We start from the raw sequence: 27533 nt of genomic DNA, 5'->3' as shown, positions 1-27533 counted from the left end.
AACACCACAAATGCTCAATATATATCCACTCTAGATTTAACAAAAGGGTATTGGCAAATCCCTTTAACCCCCACCTCCAAAGAGAAAACAGCCATTTTCCACACCATTTGGATTATAATCAATTTATACCTATGTCCTTCGGTTTACACGGAGCTGCCATGACCTTTCAAAGGTTAATGGACAAGGTGCTCCAGGAACACCGATAATACGCAGTGGTTTACATTGACAACATAGTTATATGCAACTCATCCTGGGATGAACATCTCCAGCAGCTAGAGGCCATTCTGTGGTCATTGGGCGATGCAGGGCTCACAGCCAATCCCGGTAAATGCTGTATCGGACAACAAGAAGTCACATAACTAGGTTATACGGTAGGGAGAGGGAGGCTAAAGCCCTTGACAGACAAGGTGAGCACTCTGAAAAACTATCAGATCCTCTCAACCAAGAAACAAGTGTACCAATTCTTAGGGTTGACAGGTGATTATCAAAGATTTGTGCCGGATTTTGCATTACTAGCAGCTCCCTTGACAGACCTAACCAAAAACTCCCAACCTAAAAAAGTGCAATGGTCCTGACAATGTGACCAAGCATTCCAATTATTAAAAGTGTGCCTGAAACAAGCTCCCATACTATTCCAGTCTGATTTTTCAAAGACCTTCATTTTACAGATGGACGCATTGGAAGTAGGACTTGGGGAAGTGTTGTCTCAGGAGGTGAGCAGCAAGGAACACCCCATACTTTACTTAAGCCGGAAACTGTTTCCTCAAGAACAGGCGTATTCAATGGTAGAGAAGGAAGCACTTGCCGTAGACGCCCTGTGCTACTACCTCCTGGGAAATCAATTCCAAATGGTAATAGATCTTTAGACGGTTACATTTGATGAAGGAAACCAATCCAAGGATTATGAGGTGCTATCTCTCTCTGCAACCCTACCATTTCGAGATCGCGAACGCCTATAAAAACGCTGATTTCTTTTCACAAGCTGTTGGGGGTGAGGAGGAAACAAGGTGGGGAGTGGCAGGAGACTTAAAGGGGTGTGATGGGGTGTCTACCCCCCCTCACACGGAGACCGGGGGAAAAGGGGCATTCCAGACGTTTTAAGGCACAAATTCCTCGTGGAATAACTGGGCTGCCGACAAAGGCCTTTGATGTCGACAGGGGGAACGTCCAGACTAGCAGCGAGCCGACAAACAGCTAATCAGCTGTTTGTCGGCTCAGCGCAGCAGCCATGTAAATATAAATGAAGCCGCGATCATTTAAATCGCAGCTTCATTTACCTTTGCTGAACAAACAAATCTACATGCCTCTGCCGACAGAGGCATGTAGTTTAGACGTACCCTTAGAGACACAAATCAATTTGTTTAAGAGAAGATGTCAGAAGTCATACAACATAAATTTGTATATAAATCAGTTCTTCCACTTCAAGTTTCTTGGCATTGATCCAACAGTCATCTTTACAGGTGGTACTTATACAAGCAGTTTTTTTGGTCGCTCTCATACCCAGTTGATCTCAACTGGATGAAATTGCTGTCTTTTTTATCAATGGAAGAGTTACTCCATACAATTTCACACTGTCAGACAATGTTTATGTTGAGTGATGACTTTTCCTTCCTTTTATTGCACTAATTTTTGGGACCCTGCTCCTAATTATGGATAATGTTTTGGTCTTTCCTGCTTAGAGAATTAGAAAGCACCCGAGGAGAATAATGTGCTCGCATAAGGTAAGGCTGCAGTTTAAAAAGAGTCCCAGGGGAGATGGAATCTGGAGAAATATTTTAAGTACCGTGGCTCAGTACAAACCCATGAAATCTCACATGAAATATTAATATTTTAATGTCCTCAAAGGAGTTTAATTTGATCTGCAGAATCACAACTCTAGCAGTATAATATGTCCCATGGCCATGCAAAGTGCTGAAGAAAGCAGAATATGCCCAGATTCTTGTGGCAGGAAAATTCTGACCTACAGGCTGTGGACAAAAGCACTTACTACATATCCCAAATAGCTGTCTAATGTATATGCCCTCTGGAAATGCTTGGGGGTTTTCTCTTTAGCTATCCATCTATGGTCTTAGCAACCAACACAATTTTTTTGCTCAGTGACCTTATAAATAGAAGTGCAAAAATTTAGAAAAAATTGCTAACAGCATCCAATTTTTTACAAAAGTCCAAAGTCTCTGCAAGTTTAACCTTAATTGCAATTATGTAGAGAAATGCGGCGACAATCCTTTTGTGTTTCTGAAAACACCCTGTCTGTCATCACTCAGTTACAGCAGCTGTATTTAGTTGCTTTCAAAAGCAGCTCTAATAGATTTATCTGTTGCTCTGAGTAACATCGTGATAAATAAATTAACACCTAAACACAATTGATTCCTAACATTTCCTTTTCTAATTATATTTATGACATATTACTAAGGCTCACATGGTTTAAAAGCTTACATATGTTTCTTCCATCCCCATAATCTAATCTAAGGTGAAAAGTTTGGATTTATGCCAATAAAACCCTTTGTTAATATACTGCTACACTAGCATAGTCCATCTGGAGTTACTGTTCTGCTTGATGTCACATGACAGATCCTACCTGCACAGAAGATGAAAGGACATTCAAGGCATGTGTCTGGGGATGACAGTTTTCTTTGTGATGAACCACAGAGTCACAGCTTGTTAAGTAAGACTGTGACAGTGATAAAAGACAAAGCCATCATTTTAGAGCAGAATATGGCCTATCTGCACATGACAAGCCATACTATCTCTGCTCACACATGCTGACATCTCATAATGCACTCCCCCCAAGTGCTGGACAGAAATAGTCCCTGAAGACAGCACCACTAGAGAGTAATAGCACACTGCTTATCTAGTAGCAAATGAATGGAAAAAACCTGAAGTGTACAATGTGTCCCTATTAACATCACAGATAAAAGTGGTTTTCGATTTAAAATATTTTCTACTTTGTACCTATTTCTAGAGGCTTAGGACTAAAAAATAATTACAACTAAATTGGTCTAATTTTCAATAGTAGAATGATTTAAACTATTACACATAATTTTAAAAACCCACAATTCTAGTAAGTTTATAAAAATCAATTTAAAGCTCTCCTTCAGTTCAGTACTGCCGGCTAGGTGTTCGCACTGTGCATGCATCTATTTACACTACATTTAACATTCTTAGCACTTCACATCCTCCCAGCAATGTACAAACATTATTAATTAATCCTTATGGGCTCCCTGCAGGGTGAAAGCTAGAAGAGATGTGGGTTACGTGGAGAGTTCAAATTAGAGGCAGGGAAGAACCCTTCAGAAGCATGTGGTGCAGGAGACAGGGGAGAGACTGACAGTAGAGAGAGGCAGGTGCACAGCATGAGGCTGTTGACCTGCTCCAGGGCACTGGATGAACTGGTAGCTGCCTCAGAAGGAGGGGCTACGGAAGGACGAGGGAGATAGAAAGGATCTCATTTGACAGAAAGAAGGATAAATTAACTTAACAAGCTGCCATTCTCCCCTCACTGTTGTGTACACAAAATACTGCCGTTAGAATTATCTTCCTCTCCTGCTGGTCTAATCATTTCACTCCTAATTCCCTCCACTGACTTCCTCTGGGCTCCTACATCATGCTTCTCATTGTCACATGCAAAGAACTGCTCATGTATCCCTACTGCTCCCTTCTCTCAAATTTCTGTTCCTGAATGATGCTTTTGCATCCTTCTCTCACTCTCATTTTCATATCTTCTTCCACATTTTTCCTTCTCTCCCTCTTTTTGCACCGGTCTCACTCTCTTTCCCCATGGAAGCTGCAGGATCTTTTCAAGGAGAATTTGTTTCTCTGATATCAAGCAACCAAGATGGAGGTTATTTACTCCTACAAATAGTGTTTGAGCCAAACAGCTAGTCTAAGGTGGGCTCCAACCATACAAAAACTAACAAATTAAAAACCAAAACCTTTTTGTGCGTGAGTAGAAATCATTAAATGGTGACTCCTAAAAGTTCAAAATCCAGAAAGCAAATAAAAAAAATCCAACATTCATAATTTTTAAAACTGATTTCTAAATCAGTACTATGATTTTGAGGGCTTGTATTCATGATTTTGGAATGCTTGGGATTGGCACTACTGCAGCAGATTCATTGATTCCAAGAGTATTGAAAACTTGGATTGTACATTCATTTCTGTCATGTCCTCCTGTGTACAGCCTGTCCCCAAGTTGCGAACGGTCGACTTACAACCGTTTGCATTTACGTCCGAAGCTATTGTAAATGGTGGCCCCCGAGTTACGAACGCGATCTGCACTTACAAACAGTGCGGTTGCGTGTAACTCTATGGGGTCCGACTTATGAACAAACTGAGTTATGACCAATTGCTTGGTCCGTAACCTGTTCGTAAGTCGGGGAGAGGCTGTATATGTACCATGCTGAGGACATTGCATCAGTGCTCAAATAATAAAATAAACACTGAAAATTGATAGTTCTCAAAGTTGTAAAATTTTGGAATGTTCTCTTTTGGAATTTGTCTGCCTGACTGGCTTTTCTGCTGGCATATGCCACGTGAAACTGAATTAGTGATGGATAAAGTGGTTTAAATAAGTCAAGGCCTCCCTGCTTTCATCTGAATCCAAACTGAGAATTTTTATTTTGAGATTCAAGAGAGTTTAGTTCGCTATTTCCTTCTCTTTTCATGCTTTCTGCCCATAATAGTTCAGTTCAGGACTAGACTTACTACAAGAAAAATTTTCTTACATAATTTTGGGGTCAGAGGCAGAAAGTGCTGACAATCTACAAGAAAACCTGGTCTTCGGTCAGATCAGAAAGGCACAATTAAGTATCTGAGCTTTTGGACACTTTACCAAACCAAACTAGTTTTCTGAAACTACTGAAGTTTGCCCATCACTAGTCTAAATTAGTTATTAGACTTAACATACTATGCTATCAATAATATTTCAGAATATTATTTTAATATATATTTGGAATAGCATTGTTTAAAACACAAGTGTGCTGTTGGTGGTTTTTCTAGTATGGCATCTACAAACAAACAAAACAATAGCAACAACAAAATTATTCAATAATAATATCCTGGCAATGCCACTATTGTTTATATTTAATTTAATTTCATTGCACGTTAACAAACTCTGCAAAGTCACATACTGTGGTGAAAGTAAATAACTATTGCTCTTAAGGAGTGTAAGAACATTTGATACTGAAGGAGAATGCTGCCAAAAAGGCCATGAATAGATCTGCCTGCCATATGTTGATCCCCTTCCCTAGTGGATGGGCTCAAAGAACTTGTCTTTAGCATTGAGATTTTCCAGCCTTCATCTAGGCATTAGTTTAATGGGAATGAGCAAAAGAATGCAGAAGGGAATGCACTGAGCAATAGCATGGGGTGCTGAACAGTTTATGTTGATAAAACTAATCTAATGCCTCTATCCTGACTTCACACATGTCTATTTTTCCTCCAGAGCAATGTTAAATTCCCTGGGGGTGTATGTACATAGCAGTGTTATTTTGGAATAAATGATAATATTCTGAAACAGCATAGGATATGTCTACACTAGCCCCCTAGTTTGAACTAGGGAGGATAATGTAGGCATTCGAAGTTGCAAATCAAGCCTGGGATTTAAATATCCCATGCTTGATTTGAATCTTCCTGGCCAGTCACCATTTTTGAAATTTACAAGTCCGGACTAACTGCCCGGGTCTACATGCAGCAGGAACCCGGTAGTTCAAATTAAAGCCCCTAGTTCGAACTACCTGTTAAACCTCCTTACAGGAGGAATCCAAGCAGCAGGCAGCAAAGCATCCCTCACCTCCTGATGTAGGTGTTGGGGAGTACAAAGGGTGGAGAGTGCCCATGCATTGGTTGAGTGCCAGAGGATTCATTCAATCTCCCCGGTCATAGTTCAGGAGGTCTCTAATCCTGGTGACATCTGCCAGGACCAACCGTTGTTGCACCGAGGGGGACTCTGCCACCTGCACACAGAGATAGGGCTTGTGTAGCAGGGGCTCCATGAAGATGTCTGCCCCCATGGTGGCCCCCAAGTTTTGTGGAAGACCTCTCAAATAACGGAGTTGGTCGTATCAGAGCCCTTGGAAGAGGTGAAGGAAAATGTGTGCTAACATGCTCCATGCCTGACTACCTGCCTCACATGGAGCCTCTGCAGGGCCTGGAGGCAAAGAACATGGGCTCACGTGTGCAAACATGTTAGGCCCTGCCCTCCCTCCTCCAGGGGAAGATGGAGAACCACTGCAGAGATCCAGTGCTGTCCTGGCCAGAAGAACTGCTGCATCGGCTGCTGGATCTGACCCAGGAAACCTAGGTTCAGGACCAGAGTGTTGAGATGGTGCTAGGGCATGGCCAGGACTAACTGGTTAAGCACCAGCACCCTCCCATGCAAGGAGAGACACTGGAACAGTCCTGTCCCTCTCCCCAACTGCTCAGACACCCTGGATTCTAATCCTTGACAGTTCTCCAATGGGGAGGGATGAGCAACAGAAAGAAAAACACAGAGATAGAACAGCGAACCCATGCTCCACTGGAAGGCCTGAAGTGTGGGTGAGAGGGAGCTCACCTGCTACCTGGCCCCAACCACCAGGCCAGAGCTCGACCCAGTTGACTCAGGTGAAGGAGGTCACCTACTTAATGGCTTGGCAGGCCTCCAACCATGCCAGGTCATCTGGGTCCTGGACCATAAGGAGAATGTTGTCGGCATACACATCTCTGGCTCATGAAGCACTAACCCCATGAACGTCTTGTGAAGGAGATGGAGAAAGGGCTCGATGGTGAGAGTATACATCTGACCTGACAGCAGACAGCCTTGACGCACTCCCTGCCTGAAGCTGACCAGTGCGGTCAGGGTCCAGTTGAACTTGACCAAGCACTCTGTGGAAGTGTACAGCACCTGGAGAAACCCCACAAAGTGGGGCCCAAAGCCGAAAGTCCGCAGAGTGCCTTGGAGATACCTGTAGTCCATCCAGTTGAACGCCTTCTCTTGATGCAAGGACAGGAGGGCAAACAAGAGACCATCCCTACACCTGAGCGCTATGAGATCCCAGACCAGATAAAGATTATCGAAGATGGTATGACCCGGGATGGTGTAGGTCTGGTCTGGATGGACTGCATCCTCCAGCACAGACCACAGCCTCCTACACTGGCCGCGAGTATTTGCGCAAGAACACTGACGTTGTAATGTACAAAATCAGTGCTTCTTGCGCAAATACTCTGACGCTCCCGCTCAGGGATAAGTCCTCTTGTGCAAGTGTTCTTGCACAAGAGGCCAGTGTAGACAGGTAACACTGATTTCTTGCTTAAGAAAGCCCGATGTTTAAAATGGCCATTGGAGCTTTCTTGTGAAAGAGAGGGTGTGACGGACCCGGCGGGGTCCGCACTAGAGGAGGGAGCGGGACTCCCCCCCCCTCGGGAGAAACCGCGCGCCGCAAACGGCGCGCCGACCGGCATCGCAGCCCCGGAGTTGGGGCCGCGGCAAGCCCAACTCAGGGCACCCCGCCGGGAGCGGGGGAGGGGGCGGGCCGCGCGGAAGCAGCCAGCCCGCCCACCTCGGCTGGCGGCATTAAACGGGGCACGAACCCACGCTGGGGAAAGGGCGGGGGCGGCGGCGGCGCACGGACAGGGCGGAACGCCCGGACGTCACTCCCCGGCGCCCATAAAGATGGCGGCCGGGCAGACGGAGCGAGGGGCAGGAGCGAGGAGGCAGCGACCCTGGCTTCCAGGGGCGCCAAGGGCTCGGCCCCCGGGGCGACCAAGAAGGAAGGAGTCAGCAGCTGGCGACTCGCGCTGGGACGCACCCGGAGACTTCGGCGCGGTGAGTGCACCCCAATCAGCCCCATCGCCGGGGCGGACAAGCAGGGAGTGGAAGGAGCCCGAGGCAGGGCCCTTTTGGCGCCCGTGGGCGGAGGAGTCGGGGGCTGCCGCCCCATCCGCCGTGGAGGGCGACGCGTAGACGCCAACTCCACTTAGGGCCTCGGGCTGGGACCCGGTGGTGAGGGCGGGCCCGGGTCCCCCACTCCCCCACCCTTCCTACGACCCTCAAGAGCCGGAAGCAAGGCGGACGGTGCCCGCCGCAGAAGCTGGCCCGGGTCAGGTCCCCAACCCCCACCCCCTAAGACACCACGGACAACCCCCCCCCCCGGCTGAAGGAGGGGGCCTGAACTCGGGGTTCGCCGAACCCTCTCGGCCATCCCGGGTCGAGAGGTGATCGCACCCCTTTCCTGGGCGGCCCGGTCAACAAGCCCAGGGGGCTGGGGACAAGGAGAATAAAGAAGGCGGTGGGTCCGCGGAGCCCCGCCCCTGGCTCTACGCTGAGTCAAAAAGAGGGGGCGCGAGGTGCTCGCACCCGTAAATCCGTCACACTGGTGGAGAATGTGGGCACCTGTTAACTAATATCCCCCACAGACGAACGAGGTCGAGAGCATCGAGCTATCCCCGATTCAGAAGACTCGGGGGAACCGGAAGAAGCGATGGAACCCCGCCAATTCCTGGAGTGGTTCGAAGGGAACCAACGATTGCAGAACCAGGCTCAGCAGGAACAACAGACTCAGTTGATCCAACAGCTGACAAGCCAGTTCCAAGAGCACCAGCGGCAACTAGTTCAGGAACTCGCCACTCAGCAAAACCAGTGGCGAAAAACCGTAGAAAGAAGATGGGGGGCAACGGGGGGAGGACCCAATGGGGCGGGAGAAGGACCCAACCTACCCCTGCGGCTCAGCAAGTTGGGCCCGCAGGATGACCCCGAAGCCTTCCTCACAACTTTTGAACGAGTGGCAACAGCGGCCCGCTGGCCGCCGGAACAATGGGCCACCCTGCTGGCCCCCTACTTGAGCGGGCCCGCCCAACTGGCCTACCGCAGCCTAGCGGTCACCGATGCCTTGAACTACTACAAGGTCCGAGAGGCAATATTGGACCAGCTGGGACACTCACCGGAGACCTGCCGGCAGCGGTTCCGGCAGGAGGGGTTCAAGGCGGGAGACAGACCGCGGGCAGTGGCCCAGCGCCTGCGGGAATGGGCCAATCGGTGGCTGGAGCCCGAACAGAAGACGGGCCTACAAGTCACCGAGATGATTGTAATGGAACAATTCATACACATCTTACCCCGAGAAGGGCAGCGATGGGTCCGGCGGAACCGACCCACGACCCTACAGGAGGCAGTGAACCTAATGGAGGCACACCTCCTCGCGGAGCAAGAGGAGGGAGGCGTCAGATGAGAGGCGTTACCCGGCACGAAGGTAGGGGGGCCCCGGATCGGGGGGAAGCCCATAGGGAAGGAACTGGCCCCGGAGCCACGCCGTGCGCGGGACAATATCCCCCGCCTAGCCCCGGTGTGGTCGCACCCGCCCCCAGAGAGAACTAGCGGGGAGGAACCGCCGGAGAAGGTGCCGAGAGAGGCCCGGGCCGGGACCCGCGGCCCCTGCTTTCAGTGCGGACAGATGGGCCACTTTAAGCGAGAATGCACCTTAATGGACTGTACGCTGAACCAAGGGGAGGGAGCCAGCCCGGCAGGGGACCGGGCCGAAGAGGGAAACCGAGTCGTGCGAGACATGATGGTGGAAGGGCACCCGGTCAGAGCCCTGGTGGACTCTGGGTCATCGGTAACGCTCGTCCGGGCTGACCTCATCCCCCCCCGACGGCCGGAAGGGGAGCCCGTCTGGATGAGATGTGTCCACGGGGACACCCGCGCCTACCCCACCGTCCAGGTCCACCTGAGCGGGGGCGGGCAGGACCGGCTGTGGTGGGTGGGGAAGGCCCAGACCTTGCCATACCCCCTCCTCATAGGACGAGACTGGCCCGGGTTTGGAGCCTTGCTTCAGGGCCCGGTTGCCCCCACGGGACGAGGGGGAGCCACGGAACCCCGGGGGTTGTGCCGCGACGAGGAACTCCGTGGCAAGGCCGCCTGCTTGGAGATAGAGGCAGCCCCAGACTTCATGACGGAGCAGAGGATGGACCCCACCCTACAGAATGCCTGGGACCAAGCCGGGGTGCCGGAGGATCCGGAGCAAGGCCCGGAGGGGCCGCTGCAAGGACCCCGATTCCAGGTATGGGAGGACCGCTTATACCGGGTTTCAGAGGGAAAAAGGGGGGAAATGCAAAAACAGCTGGTAGTTCCCACCCGATTCCGCCGGGAAGTACTGGAACTGGGGCATGCGAACCCCTGGGCGGGCCACCTCGGACGCGAGAAAACGTTAGAACGGGTCTTACAGCGATTCTACTGGCCGGGGGTCTTTCGGGCGGTGCAGGATTTTTGCGCATCGTGCCCCGAGTGCCAGAGGACGGCCCCCGCGCGGGTGCCGAAGGCCCCCCTGGTGCCCCTCCCCGTAGTAGGGACTCCGTTCGAGCGGGTGGCCATGGACTTGGTGGGACCCTTGGAGCCATCAGGGAGGGGGCACCGTTTTATTATGGTAGTAATAGACTACGCCACCCGATACCCGGAGGCAGTCCCACTGAGAAATACAAAGGCCCCGACCCTGGCCCGGGAACTCTTGCGGATTTTTTCCCGAGTGGGGCTGCCACAGGCGATCCTCACGGATCAAGGACCTAACGTCACCTCCCGGCTGATGAAAGAGCTGTGCGCACTCCTGAAGATCAAACGACTGCAAACATCAGTCTACCACCCGCAGACGGACGGTTTAGTAGAGCGTTTTAACCAGACGCTCAAAGGTATGCTGCGGCGGTTCGCGCAAGAAGACCCTCGGGGCTGGGACCTGATGCTCCCGAGCCTCCTATTTGCGGTGCGGGAGGTCCCCCAGGCGTCGACCGGCTTCTCTCCGTTCGAGTTGCTATACGGCCGGCGGCCCCGTGGGATCCTCGATCTCTTGAGGGAGGGCTGGGAGCAACCGACGGGGTCAGGGCGGGGGACGGTCCATTACATCACCCAACTGAGGGAGAAGTTAAGCCGGCTGGGCGAATACGCCCGGTTAAACCTCGAGAACAGCCAGAGGCGCCAAGTAAAATATTACGATGCCCACGCCCGCCAGCGGGTTTTCCACCCGGGGGACCGAGTCATGCTGCTCCTCCCCACGACAGAATCCAAACTACTAGCGCAGTGGCAGGGACCCTTCGAAGTGGTTAAGAGAGTGGGGGAGGTGGATTATGAAGTGCGACTAACCGGCCGCAGGCAAGGAACGCAGCTCTTCCACGTCAACCTGCTAAAGAGATGGATACCCCGAGAGGCCCTGCTAATCGCACCACCCTCCGAAGGAGAGGACCTGGGGCCCTGGGGGGGGCAGGAAGGCGGAAAGACCGAGCTCTCGTGGGATCCGGAGCTGACACCTCCCCAACAGGGACAGCTGGAAGAAATGCTCCGGGGACACCAAGCGACCCTGACGACCAGGCCGGGCTGTACGATGCTGGGGCTACACCGGATTATAACCGAAGAAGGCCGGACGGTGCGGGAGCCCATACGCCCTCTACCCCGAAAAATGTGGGATACGGTCAAACAGGAGCTGCAGCAGATGCGACAGTGGGGGGTGATCGAGGAATCGACCAGCGAATGGCGCAGCCCAATCGTCTTGGTCCCCAAACCCGACGGCGCCACCCGATTCTGTATAGACTTCAGAAAGGTAAACTCCGTGTCCCGGTTCGACGCTTACCCAATGCCGAGGGTGGACGAACTGTTGGAGCGACTCGGGCAGGCGGCCTACATAACAACCCTAGATTTGTCAAAGGGCTACTGGCAGATCCCCCTGGACCCCGCGGCACGGGAAAAGACAGCCTTCTCGACACCATTCGGATTGTTCCAGTTTTGGACCATGCCTTTCGGTCTCCACGGGGCGGCAGCGACATTCCAAAGGGTGATGGACCGGGTACTAACACCCCACCAGGAGTACGCTGCCGCATACATCGACGACATTGTCATCTATAGTCCCACATGGGGAGAACACTTAAAGCACGTCGATGCTGTACTGACAGCCCTGGGTAAGGCGGGCCTCACGGCCAACCCCCGTAAATGCCACTTCGCCCAACGGGGGGTTTCTTACCTGGGGTATGCAGTAGGACGGGGGAAGTTGAAACCAATTTACAGCAAGGTTCAAGCCCTGAAAGACTACCCCATCCCAACAACCAAAAAACAGATCCGCCAGTTCCTGGGACTGGCCGGATACTATCGGCGATTTGTGCCCCAATTCGCCTCGCTCGCAGCCCCATTAACGGAGCTAATAAGGAATACAGAACCGACCAGGGTGAGGTGGAACCCACAGGCAGAGCTCGCTTTTCGGGCCTTAAAAGACAAACTAGCCTCCGCCCCAGTGCTGAGGCAGCCAAACTTTGACAAACCATTTATCCTTTATACAGATGCCTCGGAGGTGGGACTCGGGGCGGTACTAGCCCAAGAGGAACAAGGCGCGGACCAGCCGGTCCTCTACCTCAGTCGAAAACTGCTGCCACGAGAGAGGGCATACGCCACGATAGAGAAAGAGGCACTTGCGGTGAAATGGGCGATTGACACTTTACGGTATTATTTGTGGGGGAATAAATTTAAGTTGGTGACTGATCACGCACCCTTGGTTTGGTTGAACTCTATGAAAGAGACGAACGCCCGTATAATGCGGTGGTACCTGGCCTTGCAGCCGTACTGTTTTGAGGTGGTGCATCGGCCGGGGGCGACCCACCAGAACGCAGACTTTTTCTCCCGAATCGGGGAACAGTCTCCACCCGGGGCGCGCCTCTCCAAGGGTGGGAGGTGTGTGACGGACCCGGCGGGGTCCGCACTAGAGGAGGGAGCGGGACTCCCCCCCCCTCGGGAGAAACCGCGCGCCGCAAACGGCGCGCCGACCGGCATCGCAGCCCCGGAGTTGGGGCCGCGGCAAGCCCAACTCAGGGCACCCCGCCGGGAGCGGGGGAGGGGGCGGGCCGCGCGGAAGCAGCCAGCCCGCCCGCCTCGGCTGGCGGCATTAAACGGGGCATGAACCCACGCTGGGGAAAGGGCGGGGGCGGCGGCGGCGCACGGACAGGGCGGAACGCCCGGACGTCACTCCCCGGCACCCATAAAGATGGCGGCCGGGCAGACGGAGCGAGGGGCAGGAGCGAGGAGGCAGCGACCCTGGCTTCCAGGGGCGCCAAGGGCTCAGCCCCCGGGGCGACCAAGAAGGAAGGAGTCAGCAGCTGGCGACTGGCGCTGGGACGCACCCGGAGACTTCGGCGCGGTGAGTGCACCCCAATCAGCCCCATCGCCGGGGCGGACAAGCAGGGAGTGGAAGGAGCCCGAGGCAGGGCCCTTTTGGCGCCCGTGGGCGGAGGAGTCGGGGGCTGCCGCCCCATCCTCCGTGGAGGGCGACGCGTAGACGCCAACTCCACTTAGGGCCTCGGGCTGGGACCCGGTGGTGAGGGCGGGCCCGGGTCCCCCACTCCCCCACCCTTCCTACGACCCTCAAGAGCCGGAAGCAAGGCGGACGGTGCCCGCCGCAGAAGCTGGCCCGGGTCAGGTCCCCAACCCCCACCCCCTAAGACACCACGGACAACCCCCCCCCCCGGCTGAAGGAGGGGGCCTGAACTCGGGGTTCGCCGAACCCTCTCGGCCATCCCGGGTCGAGAGGTGATCGCACCCCTTTCCTGGGCGGCCCGGTCAACAAGCCCAGGGGGCTGGGGACAAGGAGAATAAAGAAGGCGGTGGGTCCGCGGAGCCCCGCCCCTGGCTCTACGCTGAGTCAAAAAGAGGGGGCGCGAGGTGCTCGCACCCGTAAATCCGTCACAGAGGGTCTACACTGGCACGAATGCTTTTGCACAAAAGCAAATCTTTTGCACAAAGGCACATGCCAGTATAGATGCTCTCTTGCGCAAATACTTTTAACGGAAAAACTCTTCCGTTAAAAGTATATGCACAAAATCATGCCAGTGTAGACACAGCCAAGGTGCGGGGAAGTAGCCAAAAGGTCTTGGAGCTGTCTTATAGCAGGTTTTGGAGACTCACACAGGTAACTACTATTACAGGGCCCTGAGTTGAAATTGGGAGTAGAGGGTGGGCCTAACTTCCCCCCAGCACTCACCTCCCCATTTCCTCTCAGTGAAAAGGACTGTGGAGTTTATTCTCTGTATTACCATACTCTGGCCAATGATGAAAAGTGCTCAACAAAGAGCAAACTAAAGCCCTAGCTGTGATGTCTAAAGTTGTGGGCTGCTGTGAGCCTCTGAGGCAAGCAAAATCTGCCAGGAAGCACAGGACCCACTTACTTTATCTACACTGCAGGGTTTTTGTGCAAGAACCTTTTTGAGAAAGAGATTTTCCATAAAAACTTCTTGTGCAAAAGCACATACACAGCTCAAAAGCGCATTGCAAAAGAGAAGCATTTTTGTGCAAGAGAGCATCCACACTGCATGGACACTCTTGCGCAAGAAAGTTCTGATGGCTATTCAGAGAATGGCCATCAGAGCACCTGTGCTTTTTGTGAGAGGCTCTTTTTGCACAAGAAACCCTTGTTGAGTGTCTAAACACACCTTTTTGTGCAAAAACTCTTGCGCAAAATGGAGTTATTCCTCGTAGAAAGCCCTCTGTTCTGCCACTCTACTGTAAATTTTCTTGCGCAAAAACATGCTTGGAGTATAGATGTTCTGTGGGTTTTTGTGCAAAAACCCTGTAGTGGAGACATAACTCAGTTTTCGTAGGAGCTTTGTCACATGTAGGAGAGCCAAGTTCAAGTTCCCTCTCTGGGTCAGACTAGGGACTAAGGATCACTGGAAATTTTATAGCTTGAAACCACTATATGCCTGAATTCTGCATCTTTAGATCTTCAGCACACTAGAGCTAAAACAATGCACATTAAAAGCAATCTAAAACAAAATTTTGCCCTGCTTTAGAATGAAAGGGTAACATGAGTTACCAAGTGAATATGTCTGTAGCCCAGGCACTTTCAAATTGCAGCTCCTCAAGGGCTTTTTGAATCTTGAAATTTCATATTTTAAAAATATAACCAGGACAAACTACAAATAATTCTTCCTTTCCATCCTTTCACCAACTATTCAGTTTTTTCCCCAAATTTTGAGACTTAAAAAGGAGGGGAAATTGCCTTGTTATCTTGCATTCAGTCAATTCTAAGGTCAGAAGCTGGATTGGCGTTATTTTTATCTTCTCTTGGAGAGCTGTAAATACCGTTAACGCTTGTAACATTTACCAGCTTTTTTAATAACACAGACAGGATATTTGAGAATTCCGCTGCAGTATTTGATGCTGTGAGAGCTGATTTTTCCAAAGTGCTGAGACCCTGAAGCTCTCACTGACTTCATTTGCAATCGGGGTTGCTCAGTACCTATGGAAATCAGGCCAGGTCATGCACTGACTCATGGGAGGGCTCCATTTAAATGGAAAGCTATATGGTTTGAAGTATGGGCTGTTTCTGCTTCATCATGCTCTCTGTAGTGAGGTTTGTGCTTCTCTGTGCCAAAGGAAGTGACTCACTAACCCTGCAGCTGTCCCAAGATCAGAGATTGTACCCAAGTTTATTTCAGCCAAGCAAGCAAGAAAGAGGATGCACAGCTGGGTAACCTGCCAATGCCTGTGTCTGCTGTGACCCATTGGCCCTACTGGCAGGATGAGCCCTTTTGCAAGCAAGTGGGTAGGAATGGGTGGCGGGTATGAGCACATCCCTGGCTTTGTGTAGGCTGATCTATTCCTTGGCCAGAGTATCTAGTGAGATGTGAGGCTGCCAATAGCATCTTGCAATAACTTACTGTCAGTTGGAGCAAGACAAGAGTAGAGTAGAATTATGACACTTTCTAATTCACAATTCCATCCTAGAACTCCCTATCAGACAGAGCATGTGTGTACTATCCCTTACTTCAGGACAGAGTCTAAATGCTCCATCTAGCCTTCTGAGATTTCATACAGGTATAAAATCAAGGTAAAGACTAAGAGTTCTTTCTTCAGCCAAGTTTGTTTTTCGAGTGTGACTGAAGATCAAGAAAATCATTATCAACTACAAAGAGAAAGCATGGTAAATTAGCTGAAAAATGCTGTCAGAACTGAAAATAATGTTGTTACCTTGAATTATCTTTAAAAGTGATCCATTGCTGGCATTGGTTACTTAAGTGTTCATCTCAATAGGTGACCATTTATTGCTGTTCAGCATAAATTGCACAGAGAACCATCTACAAAGGAGACTAATGATATCTGCTTTGAGTCTTGTTATGATTTAAAAAAAATCACAGAATTAAGGTTCATAGTTTTTTTACCCACAGCAATTTTTCTTAAAGTAATTTTTGTGTTTAAAATGTTACATGATTCATTTTGGCTTTTCATGTGTAGAATAAACAGTTGTTAATGGCTAGAAAATAAATTATGCACATTTTAAAAAAATAAAATAATTGAAATTAATTATAACTGTTGTATGAAAAGTAAAATTAATTTAGGGGAATCCCTTTGTTCTCAAGGTTCTGCAATGAGATCAGTGTGCAGGAATCCCTGCATCTGAACAAAATCCCATTGTCTTCCCAGGGGTCAATTTGAATTTTGTTGCAGAATCAGCACCTTTCTTTGCAAGCTCTGTGTGTGGGCAAAAGTGTCAGTGAGCTACTGATAACAATGGGGAAGAGGTGCAGCAAGCTGAAAGGTTTATGAGTCAGAATATCCTGTGAACAATGACCCATGAGAGTAGCAAATGGAGCAATTTGGAGGGAGTTTTAGAGGAGGAAGAAGATACTAACATGTTTCAGGGTATGTCTACACTACAGAGTTTTGTCAGAAAAACAGCCATTTTCCATTTTTTTACATCAAAAAGGCATGTGTGGATGGGGAAGAGGGAGTTCTTTTGGAAGAAGAGGAAAGAGGAAAAAGAACAGGTGCCCTGGTAGCCATTCCATCCATAGCAATAGCAGCTTAAATGTGAGATAGCATCCACGCTGATTGGATGCTATCTTTTGAAAAAAGCAGATTACTTTTTTGATGCACTTTTGCAGTGTGGATGCTCTCTTTCAGAAGAAGTTTTTTTGGAAGATCTCTTCCAAAAAAAGCTTCTTCTGAAAGAAGCTTGTAGGCTAGATGTAGCCTCAGTAAGTGAAAAAGCTCCCTTGAGAAAGTAACAGCACCAAGATGTGGACTGGACACAATGATGAAAATAGGACTGTTGGATCTATACATTTACACTAAGACCATAACATAAAAATAGCCATACTGGCTCAGATAAAAGGGCTATTTAACCCAGTATCCTGTCTTCAGACAGTGGCCAATGCTAGGTGCCTCAGAGGAAATGAGCAGAACAGGTAATCATCAAGTGATCCCATTCCTCTTGCAGATTCCCAGCTTCTGACAAACTATTCCTGCCCATCCTGGCTAATAGCCATTGATTGACCTATCCTCTATGAATTTATCTAGCTCTTTTTTGAATCCTGTTAAATCCCTGGCCTTCACAACATATTCTGGCAATGAGTCCCACAGGTTGATTGTGTGAAGAAATACTTCCTTTTGTTTATTTGTTTTATCTATTAACTTCATCTGCTGACCCACTAGTTCTTGTTTTGTGCGAACAAGTAAATGCCTCTTCTTTATTTACTTTCTCCACACAGTTATAAACCTCTATAATATCTCCTCTTAGTCACCTCTTTTCTAAATTGAAAATTCCCACTCTTATTAATCTATCCTCATATAGCTGCTATTCTATAACCCTAATTATAGTGATTGTTGGCCTTTTCTGAACTTTTTCCACTACTAAGTGGGTCAAGCCAGAGGGCTCCTGCAGAATGGGAAAAAGGCAGCCCAAACAGAGGGAAAGACCTGCTAAATAGGAGCAGAGGGCAGCAGGGCAATTAGAAGCAGCTGTAAGGAAGCTGGCTCAGGTAGATTGGGGCCAGCTGATTCCACTGCTGGCTTGCTGAAGGCCTTTAAAAGCCTCCACAGTTGGAAGGTGGGGGAAAGTGAGAGGACAGGAGAAGAGGCATAGGAGAGACAGAGAGCAAAAGTCTGAGAGTGAGTCATACCAGCTTTAATGCAGAAACAGCAGTGGAGGAAGTTCCAGGAAGAGTGTCTGGGCTTCCTGCTACAGACACCTGCTACAAGTTCTAATGTTAGGATTGAAAGTTTTATTTTTTATATTTGTATTTTAGGTTTAGTAATGTAAAGTAATATATATAAAATCATATTTAATATTGTAGTAAGTCAAATCCTTTAGTTAAGTATATATCTCCTATATTTCCTTGTTCTAAAGTTTAGTAAGTAAAGAAATAGGATCTCATATTGTGTCTGTTAATGAGATTAGAAATAGTGAAGGCCTGGGCCTTTGATGTGAATTGTTTTGATTTTGCTTAATATGAAACAGTACTATTTACTTTTGAAGGATTCTGAGAGAGACTGTCTGTATGAATGAGATATGGTGTGAAGGTCATCATTAGAGCCAAATGGTCAAGAGAGAAGGGGGAGAATGCAGGGTCAAGACAAACTGTAAAAGACAGACTGTGAAGAGACATACTGATGTCAGAGAAACCATTGATGCGTACCCCTATTCACAAGATGATCGGATATTGGCAGATTGATGGCCTTAAAGTGGAGCTAGCACCCCTGAAGGACAACTGATTACAGAATGAGCTTTGGAAAATGTTTTGGGAACACTGACACCAAAGAGAACACCCCAGTCACAGGCTGACACAGAGAAATCCGACTTCAACAGAGAAAAGGATTATAAAAGCAGGGTGCTTTGCTATGGAACTTTGGGTTCATCTTGCCACCAACTCCAGAGGAGCATTGGATCAATCAACTGACAAAGGCCCTGCTCCACCTCTGTGTTCGATCTAGATTGATACAGGCTCTGGACTGGTAACTGACATCAGCTGGTGGGACTGTGTATGCCCAGTGTTTGCCTGTGTGAGTGACTGAAAAGCATATGCAACTGTTGTGTTCTCAATAAATGCGGCATTCTGCCTTTCCCCTATAAGATCTTGTGTGCTTTGTTTAAGCAGAACACTAACCCCTGGGGAGAAGGGCAGGAGACTGGCCCAAGCAGTGGCCTTGCCACACAAGATATGGCTTTTGACATGTGGTAATGACATCAACATGCAGTATTCAAGATGTTGGTGTGCCATGGATTTATATAGAGCAATAAGATATCCTCTGTCTTCTTCTCTATCCCCTTTTTCTAATTATGAACTCATCTATAAAGTATGACAGTTCAGTAGATGTCAGAATAACCTATAACAAATATGGCTGGGGGAAAGGTATGAGACACACAAAACTAAACAGAAAGACCTGATATAACACAGACTGTGGTAAGATTATGCTTGGTAAGTCAGAAAATGTGAGTTTAGAAACTAATGAACCAAAGGTGGTGTATTGGATATTAGGCTTTACACGTCGGGGGGGGGGGGGGAAATGAGGGATGGGCTACTCCACCTATTGCTCTTGTTTGTTTGGGGTGGGGGGAGATATAGAAGAACAGACAGAGGCTACCTGATCAAGTGTCCCCATCATGGCTACCACCCCACTTTAAGCCCTTGGACCTACTTTGTCCTAACCTTGAGGGATGTGCTGATCATATCGAGACAGATTAGAGGAATCCAGATGATAGTGCTACCCCTACAGGCTCAAGCTGAATCCCAAAGATCACCTGAAACGAAATGGGATTGGAGTGTAACAATAGCAGCTCCAGATCATCTCAGCTAACTTCTTTTACCTCAAAGAACAGAATATATCATATTGGTACATTCTAAGAGGATGTCAAAGGGAGTTTGCCCTCAAACTCCTTCCAGTTAAAGGGAAAGGGAACAAGAAATTGTTAAAGTAAAAGCCTTACTTAATATTTTACATTTGAAGTGCTTTAGTCGTTTTGTCACCTTTTCTGTATGTTTAATCAAATTAAAAGGATGGTCAATAGTGTATTTGGCATGATGCTAAGTAGATTGAACTCTTTGTATTCAAAACCCTAAACCTTATTTAACACTGAGCAGTCACTGGGTTAATACCTCTGGACCATTTATTGCACCTAAATTAATTTAACAGGCCAGTCTGAAGTGAAAGTTAACTTGATGTTCGTGTTCCTGAAGGAGAGTAGAGGGTCATCAAGGCAAGTTGGTTCCTCTTCTAGTTTGAGGAAAAAATAACAGGTTTAAGTAGTGAAAGCCTTAGGGAGAAGGCAAGGAAGCAAAATGCAATGAGGCAGAAGAGAAGGAGGTCCTCAAAAGTCAAAATAATTATGAATGAGCAAAAATATAGGTAGAATAAGAAAAAATCTCCAATTTCTAAAGGCCTGCTTTTGGACCCTCATCAAAATACTATTCATGCTAATGGAGAGTCTCCCATTCTCCTCATTTGGAGAAGGCAGATAACCAGCTGGAGTACTGTGGAAGAAAACAAGCCTTCACTCTGAGTAGTGTTTAAGCAACAAGTAGCCAGAGGCAGTTTTATTACGAGCTGCAGCAAAGGAAAAACTGGTTCGGACAGGGGGCAAAGGCAGCATCTAATTACAGATCTCCCGTTGTCAGGCCCCAAATTTAGCCTGACTCTTGCTTTCTTGTTAACAAGACCAAGATGGCTGCACACAAATTCCCTTATTCCCTTTTCCTGCCTCCACAGTACTTTGTAAGCAGGAGATGGTATACTTCTTGTTGGTTAAGTGACCAAAAAAAACTACCCCATAGGCTATGTCTAGACTGCAGGCTTCTTTCAAAAGAGGCTCTTTCGAAAGCATCTTTCGAAAGAGCCTCTTTCAAAAGATCGTGTCTAGACTGCAGGCGGATCTTTCGAAAGAGAAATCCTCTTTTTCGAAAGAGCACCCAGCGAGTCTGGATGCTCTCTTTCGAAGACGGCCTCTTTACATTGAAGAACGCCTTCTTTTGAAAGAGGAACTTTCGAAAGAAGGCATTCTTCCTCGTAAATTGAGGTTTACCGCCATCGAAAGAAAAGCCGCGTTCTTTCGAAATAATTTCGAAAACGCGGCTTGAGTCTGGACGCAGGGGAAGGTTTTTCAGGAAAAGGCTACTTTTCCCAAAAAAAACCCTGAGTCTGGACACGGCCTTAGTGTGGGAGGGAAGATCAGCAGATGATCCTGATTTTTTTTCACTTTGTAGTGCACAGAACTAATGACGTCTAGATACTTTGGTGGAAAAAAGTATCATGTTAAATATGATTATTTCATTTTTAAAAAATGCTAATATAACAAGAAGGTATCTGTAATAATGAAAGAAACAGCTAACCCCTTTCTCTCTCCCTCATGACAATATAAAAATAGCTAACACACAACACATTGTTTGCAGTCTGCATGTAGCTATGGGGGATTTGGGAATGTGTTTGGGGGTTACAATACCACTTGATTTAATTGATCAACCAAATACCATGACAAGCGAATAGCCAAGAGTATACAGTACATGAACAACTCAGAGGCTGAAATTTGCTCACAACAGCTGTACGTGAATTCTTATAAAGAATTAACACACACACAGACTTTGGAATGCTGTGCTAATCTCACTAACCTTACTATAAATCAGGAAGAATACTGTCAAAATCAGTGAAATTCCTGCATTCCTTCTTGGATATTTACTGCCATGTGGCTCTCTAGACTCAGTATACACTCTTCCTTTAAAGTCACAATCTAAATTCAATAAAGGCAATTAATAAATTGAGTAATATTCAGTATGCACTTATAAACAACAAATCTTGCCAGAAAAATCTGATTCCTTCTTGACAAAATTACAGATTTAGTGGATGGAAGGAATGTAATAGACGTAATATTTAGGTTTTAATACAGTATATGAAAAAGTGTCATACAATATTACATGAAAAATCATCTCAAAATGACTTGGATAGAAAAATGGTCATGTGCATTAAAATATTTCAAAGACCATAAGCAAAAGATACATTGATATTTATTGTTAACAAATTGGTGGGGCAAAATGTCTAGATAGGTACTACAGAGGCTGGAATTTGACTGGTAGAGTATTTCATTGAGAATTTTGGATGACAGTGGGGGGAAAAAAGCTAGAAATACCATCATGAATAGAGAAATAATGTAAATTGATCTAGACAGATCTGAAATTTTAGTAAAAACACAAATACGATTTAACTTTGAAAAATTCAAATGAAAGATCCCAGGAAAAATAAACCTAAGCACTAGCAAAGGGTATAAAATACATTCTAACTGCCTATGTTTTCTATAGCTGATATGCTGCATGACCATATAAAGGCCATGGGACAAGAAAATATACTTTGAAATCTCCATAGATTTCTGAGACAGAATATACTGGATTTTTAAGAGTATAGGGGGCTAGAGGACACCATTTAAGAATTACTGCCATTTACAGAGCCCTTGGAAATGGCTGTGTTATAGGATTAGTAGCTGAATGGAAAATACCAGGACACTGTCCCATTAAGGGTCCAGACCCAGGAACACTGCAGTGTTAGGTGAGGCCTGGCTCTCTCCCAACCAATTGGGGGGAAGTTCTCTGAAGGAGGACAGTAAATATGCTGCTTTCTTCCTGAACACAGGGGCTACGTCTACACTGGCATGACTTTCCGGAAATGGTTTTAATGGAAAAGTTTTCCATTAAAAGCATTTTCGGAAAAGCGTGTTTAGATTGGCAGGACGCTTTTCCGGAAAAGCACTTTTTCCGGAAAAGTGTCCATGGCCAATCTAGACGTGCTTTTCCGCAAAAAAGCCCCGATCGTCATTTTCGCGATCGGGGCTTTTTTGCGGAAAACACTACTGTGCTGTCTACACTGGCCCTTTTCCAGAACAAGAAAAAGACTTTTGCCCGAACTGGAGCAGCATAGTTTTCCTAGAAAAGCACTGATGATTTTCCATTAGATCGTCAGTGCTTTTCCGGAAATTCAAGCGGCCAGTATAGACAGCTGGCAAGCTTTTCTGGAAAAGCAGCTGATTTTCCGGAATAACTTGCCAGTGTAGACAAGGAAGTGTGCTGACCAGGAGAAGGAAGACCTAACCAGCATGCAGAGCTTCTGCTAGCAAGAACATGATCGGTGGCTCTGTAAAGAAGAGAAATAAGAGCTCTGTATATTGCACAGACCTGAGATGACAATGCACTTTAGAGCAGCTCTAATGACTTTAAGTTTGGGACACAGAACTATATTAAACTGTTTTTGGCTATGAACCCAGTTCCATGCGGTGGTGGTTGGTAATTCTGAGAGAGACTGTAAGGAGTTCCTAAAGGGTCCTAAAGAGGGAAAACTGAGTAAGGGTGCTGCAGAGGCATGTCTGGCCATGGGTTGGTGCTCAGTAAATAACACCCCTGCAACAACAGCAAAAATGTAGGGAAATCAACATATTTGCTCCTCTTGGGAGATGTTTTCATGGCACTGCACAATGAGCAGTGCAATCCTGGAGGGCCTAAAGATCTGCAGAAAATAATGCTTCTTGCCACAAATTTCTGATATATAAGACAGGAAGGCCAGTCCCTCTCACAATTGGCAGCACTTCTCCTTTCAAATATATACTGGCATTGGCTACCCCCATTATGGCATCCCATTACTCCACTGCTCTGGGAATTGTACAAGGGAATTAATGCAGTTTCCAAATGGAGGAGTTCTAGATAAGAAAAGGAACGATTGTCTCTTGTTTAAGCACAGGATTGAGAGATCTGAGTGTGAACCTGAGTAAGTTGCTCTATCTTGCTGTGTCTTAGACATTACTAATCTTATTTTATGGATAAGGAACCTACTTCACAGGGATATTGTCAAGCTAAGCTTATAAATATTTGTACCGCCTGTTCATATTCTCAGTAGTAGGGACCACATAATTGCAAATATTCTTTGAGTTGATCAACTTTTTTTTTTTCACACAAATGTCTTTTATATGGAAAAAATGACATTTGTATAAAAAACTAACAAATCGTCCATTGTCTTTACACTTTCCAGCTTTTGCTACATTTGTGATGTTATTTCTTTCATTTGACATAGTTTTAAAATAATTTTTGACATGTGTTTATTGAAAACCATGTCATCTTAACCAAACACATTTGAAAGCTATTTCATTACTATGGTGCTAAAAATATAGGAACATTTAATATAAAAACTGGTACACTTTGAGCTCTATGAAATGGAAACCATTTCCCTATTTTTGAGGGGCACTTACTGTAATACCATGTTGCCTACTCTCATTTTATTGTGAGTCTTGTGATGCATCATGGTTTTGTTAAAGCCTTATTTCTGCAGTCATGCGATTTAATTTTATTAAAAGATTCTATCATTGGGCTTATCTACACTAGAGGATTGGACCTGCTGGCATGCACTAAATGCTCCTTAGTGAACATTACATAATCCCATTTCAAATAGTACTACATCAACATGCAGTAGGGAACATTTAGTGCATGTCAGCATGGTCCACATAGGTAAAGAGAATAGTAGAAAAGGTGAACCTACAAAAAATGAAAGTGAAAAGAAATCAAAATCATACTTTGAAAATCTCTATGTTCTCCTAAGCTGATCTCATGAGTTTTTGGATCTGACTTGTGATTTTTGAACATTCAGAGATGGCAATACTTTTATCAGATGCACAATGCATTTGAATTTGTTTGCTTTCTCACCAAGCATCATAGGAACCTGGTAAATATGTGTTAAGCTTTTATATGCCTATAAAGAGCGTTGAAAGGTGTTTTTTTTTTCTTATCACAAGATAGATTTTTAAAACCCAATGCTTCTATTGAATAATTAACTGTACTCTAAAATATATAATCCCCATTACCACATTTCCTTTAATATATTATGAGCTTATTATATGAACAGCTAAATTCTTAACTGAAGAAAATCAGTTAAGCAGCTGAAGTTGACAACATAGTTGACTAAGGTTGGGGTGGACTTTTATTTGTTGTTTGGGGGGTTTCTCTTGAAAAGCAAACCGAAGGATAAAAAAAGTGTACAACTTGAAGCCTGCACACTTTTTCATCTTAGGCTCCACATTTATTTTAAAGAACACAGACTTAATTAACCTACTTGTTAGCAAACATTACAGAGATATATACTACTGATTAAAGGACATTGGCTGCCCTTCCATCCATCTATCCATCCTACTCTGCTCTTTCTCCTCATTTGTTTCCTCCTTAAGGGCAGATATAGTGTTTGCCCTTTTAAAGTAACTGTATTTAGTTGATATACAAACCGCTCAGTCAAGTGTATTGGAAACAAATGAATGCATGTGGAGCAGCAACCATGGCCTAGTCCTATTAACAATTAAATTTCAGTGGAATTTTGCCAGTGATTTCAATGGGAGTAGGACCAGACTCTGTAGCACCTAATCTAGCTGTTTTCTGCTGTGCTTATGTAGTACTGCTGAAGAAGATTTGTGGGTCATAGTGGATCACAAGTGGAATGAATCAACAATGTGATGCAGTTGCGTAAATGGCTGATGTCATTTCGGAGTGTTTCAAAGAGTAACTGTGTTAGTCTGTTAGAACCGTTCCATGTGTTTATTTAGAACAGTGTTTCTCAAAGTGGTCTGCAAAACCACTCTAAGGGTATGTCTACACTACCCTCCTAGTTTGAACTAGGAGGGTAATGTAGACATGCCGCACTTGCAAATGAAGCCCGGGATTTGAATTTCCCGGGCTTCATTTGCATAAGCGGGGAGCCGCCATTTTTAAAACCCCGCTGGTTCAAACCCCGTGCAGCGCAGCTACACGGGGCTCGAACTAGGTAGTTCGGACTAGGCTTCCTATTCCGAACTACCACGAGGTGTACCCTTGACCCTTTTCCGGAGGATCTCTTATTCCTACTTCGAAGTAGGGCTTTATTCCGGAGGATCGTGCCAGTCTAGACTTTTTTTCCGGCTTTTCCCCAAGCCGGAAAAAAAGCGGCGGCCATGTTTATTTAAATCCCGCGGGGGATATTTAAATCCCCCGCAGATTTCCCTATTCTGAAGTTGGAAATTAACATGCCTCTTCCGGAGAAGGGGCCAATGTAGAAGTAGCCCAGAAGAGAAGAGTGAGGAAGGATTTGATAGCAGCCTTTAACTACCGGAAGGGAGTTTCCAAAGAAGATGGAGAGAGACTGTTCCCAGTAGTGACAGATGGTAAACCGAGGAGCAACGGTCTCAAGTTGCAGTGGGGAAGTGTAGGTTGAATAGGAGGAAAAACTATTTCACTAGGAGGATGGTGAAGCACTGGAATGGGTTACCTAGGGAGGTGGTAGACGCTCCATCCATAGAGGTTTTTAAGTCCCGGCTTGACAAAGCCCTGTCTGGGATAATTTAGTTAGGATTGGTCCTGCTTTGGCACGGGGTTGGACTCGGTGACCTCCTGAGGGCTCTTCCAATCCTATGACTCTGATTCTAATACCCTTCATATATGTTCAGGGCTGGCATAAAGAGGACAGTGATCATTTGTTTTCCATGTTCCCTGAAGGCAGATGAAACAATATTCAGCTTCATTTGCAGCACAAAAGATGTAGGTTAGTTATTAGGAAAAATTTGAAATTAAGCTTTGGAATAAGCCTCCAAGGAAGGATGTTGAATTCTCTGTCAAGCATGATTTTCAAGACACAGTTAGACAAACATCTCTCAAGGATGGTCTAGGTATACTTAGTCTTGCAAAAGAGGCGAGGAGTCTTGTAGCACCTTATAGACTAACCGAAGTGTTGGAGCATAAGCTTTCGTGGGCAAAGGCCCACTTACCATAATAAAGCCATTATGGTATATTAAAGAGGCATGTTCATGCCCCTTTATTACATATGAGTGCATCTCAGTGTGTTTAAAATACATTATATAGTTCAAGATGAATTCTGGCACAAGTATGAAAATATTGTATTATATTGTACCATATTTTAGCTACAATATAAAAAATACAAATGAATGACCCAAGCCACTGAGAGTGGAGTCAATGAAAACACTTCATAGACTTACTTGAAATCAAATGGCAAATAACTTTATTTTTTATATTAGAAAGATTAAGTGGATGAGGTTTTTCATCTGAAAGTTACAATATTTTTGTTTCTAGAGCTCTGAATTTTCTCCTTTCTTTAAAGTGATGACTGAAGCCATCCACTATCCATTAGAGCTGGTTGAATAATCATCAGAGATAGCATATTTGATAACTATTATCACTATCACCACTGCATACCTTTCTTTTGTTCACTATTAATCCAATCTTAAACATAACATAAATTGCAAAATTGTGATTTGTTTAAAGCTCAATTTATTCGCAAATATTAATTTGGATAAACTAGTTCTACTACCCCTCATGTCTCCTGGGCAGATTAATCACACTCCATAGTGCTGAAAGCCAGGTTATAATTTGTGCCCCAGTTCCCAGATTTTAATAATAATTTCCTAAATGAGGTAAGGGTGCAGGTTGAAAAATAGTAGCCGACAGCCTGCGTCTGGATCCATGCCCTAATAAATATTCCTCAAGAATGAATCCTCCCTGCTTAACATATACATTATGAATGCATTAGAGTTTTCTCATATCTTGAGTTCTATTAAAATTAATGATTGAAAGCAGTTTTCAAGAAGACACACCTTGATCTTGAAGTACATTCTCACTTTCTCCCCTATTCTCTTCTCTTGTTTAAATTCTTCAATGGATGCTTTCCAACCAAAACTTTGTCACCATATTGATAGGTCTTTCAAAGTATCATCATATCTAGTTTTAAACAAGTAATAATCAGGGCCAGATTAAAGTAATCC

At 46.2% G+C, this 27533-nt stretch overlaps 1 long non-coding RNA gene across 1 annotated transcript; it reads right to left on the bottom strand.

The window, feature by feature from the left end:
- Positions 1–27491, bottom strand: LOC142830299 (uncharacterized). The gene is made up of 3 exons (XR_012905454.1): positions 27366–27491; positions 21376–21494; positions 1–331 (listed from the first exon to the last, which is right to left on the bottom strand). It is a non-coding gene; the product is annotated as an uncharacterized LOC142830299 (long non-coding RNA).
- Between the last annotated feature and the right edge of the window lie 42 nt (positions 27492–27533).

This window comes from Pelodiscus sinensis, chromosome 7 (assembly GCF_049634645.1).
Source record: "Pelodiscus sinensis isolate JC-2024 chromosome 7, ASM4963464v1, whole genome shotgun sequence".
Lineage (NCBI taxonomy): Eukaryota > Metazoa > Chordata > Testudines > Trionychidae > Pelodiscus > Pelodiscus sinensis.
Note: the sequence above shows the minus strand (reverse complement) of the source record. Positions and strands in the feature narration are given on the sequence as shown.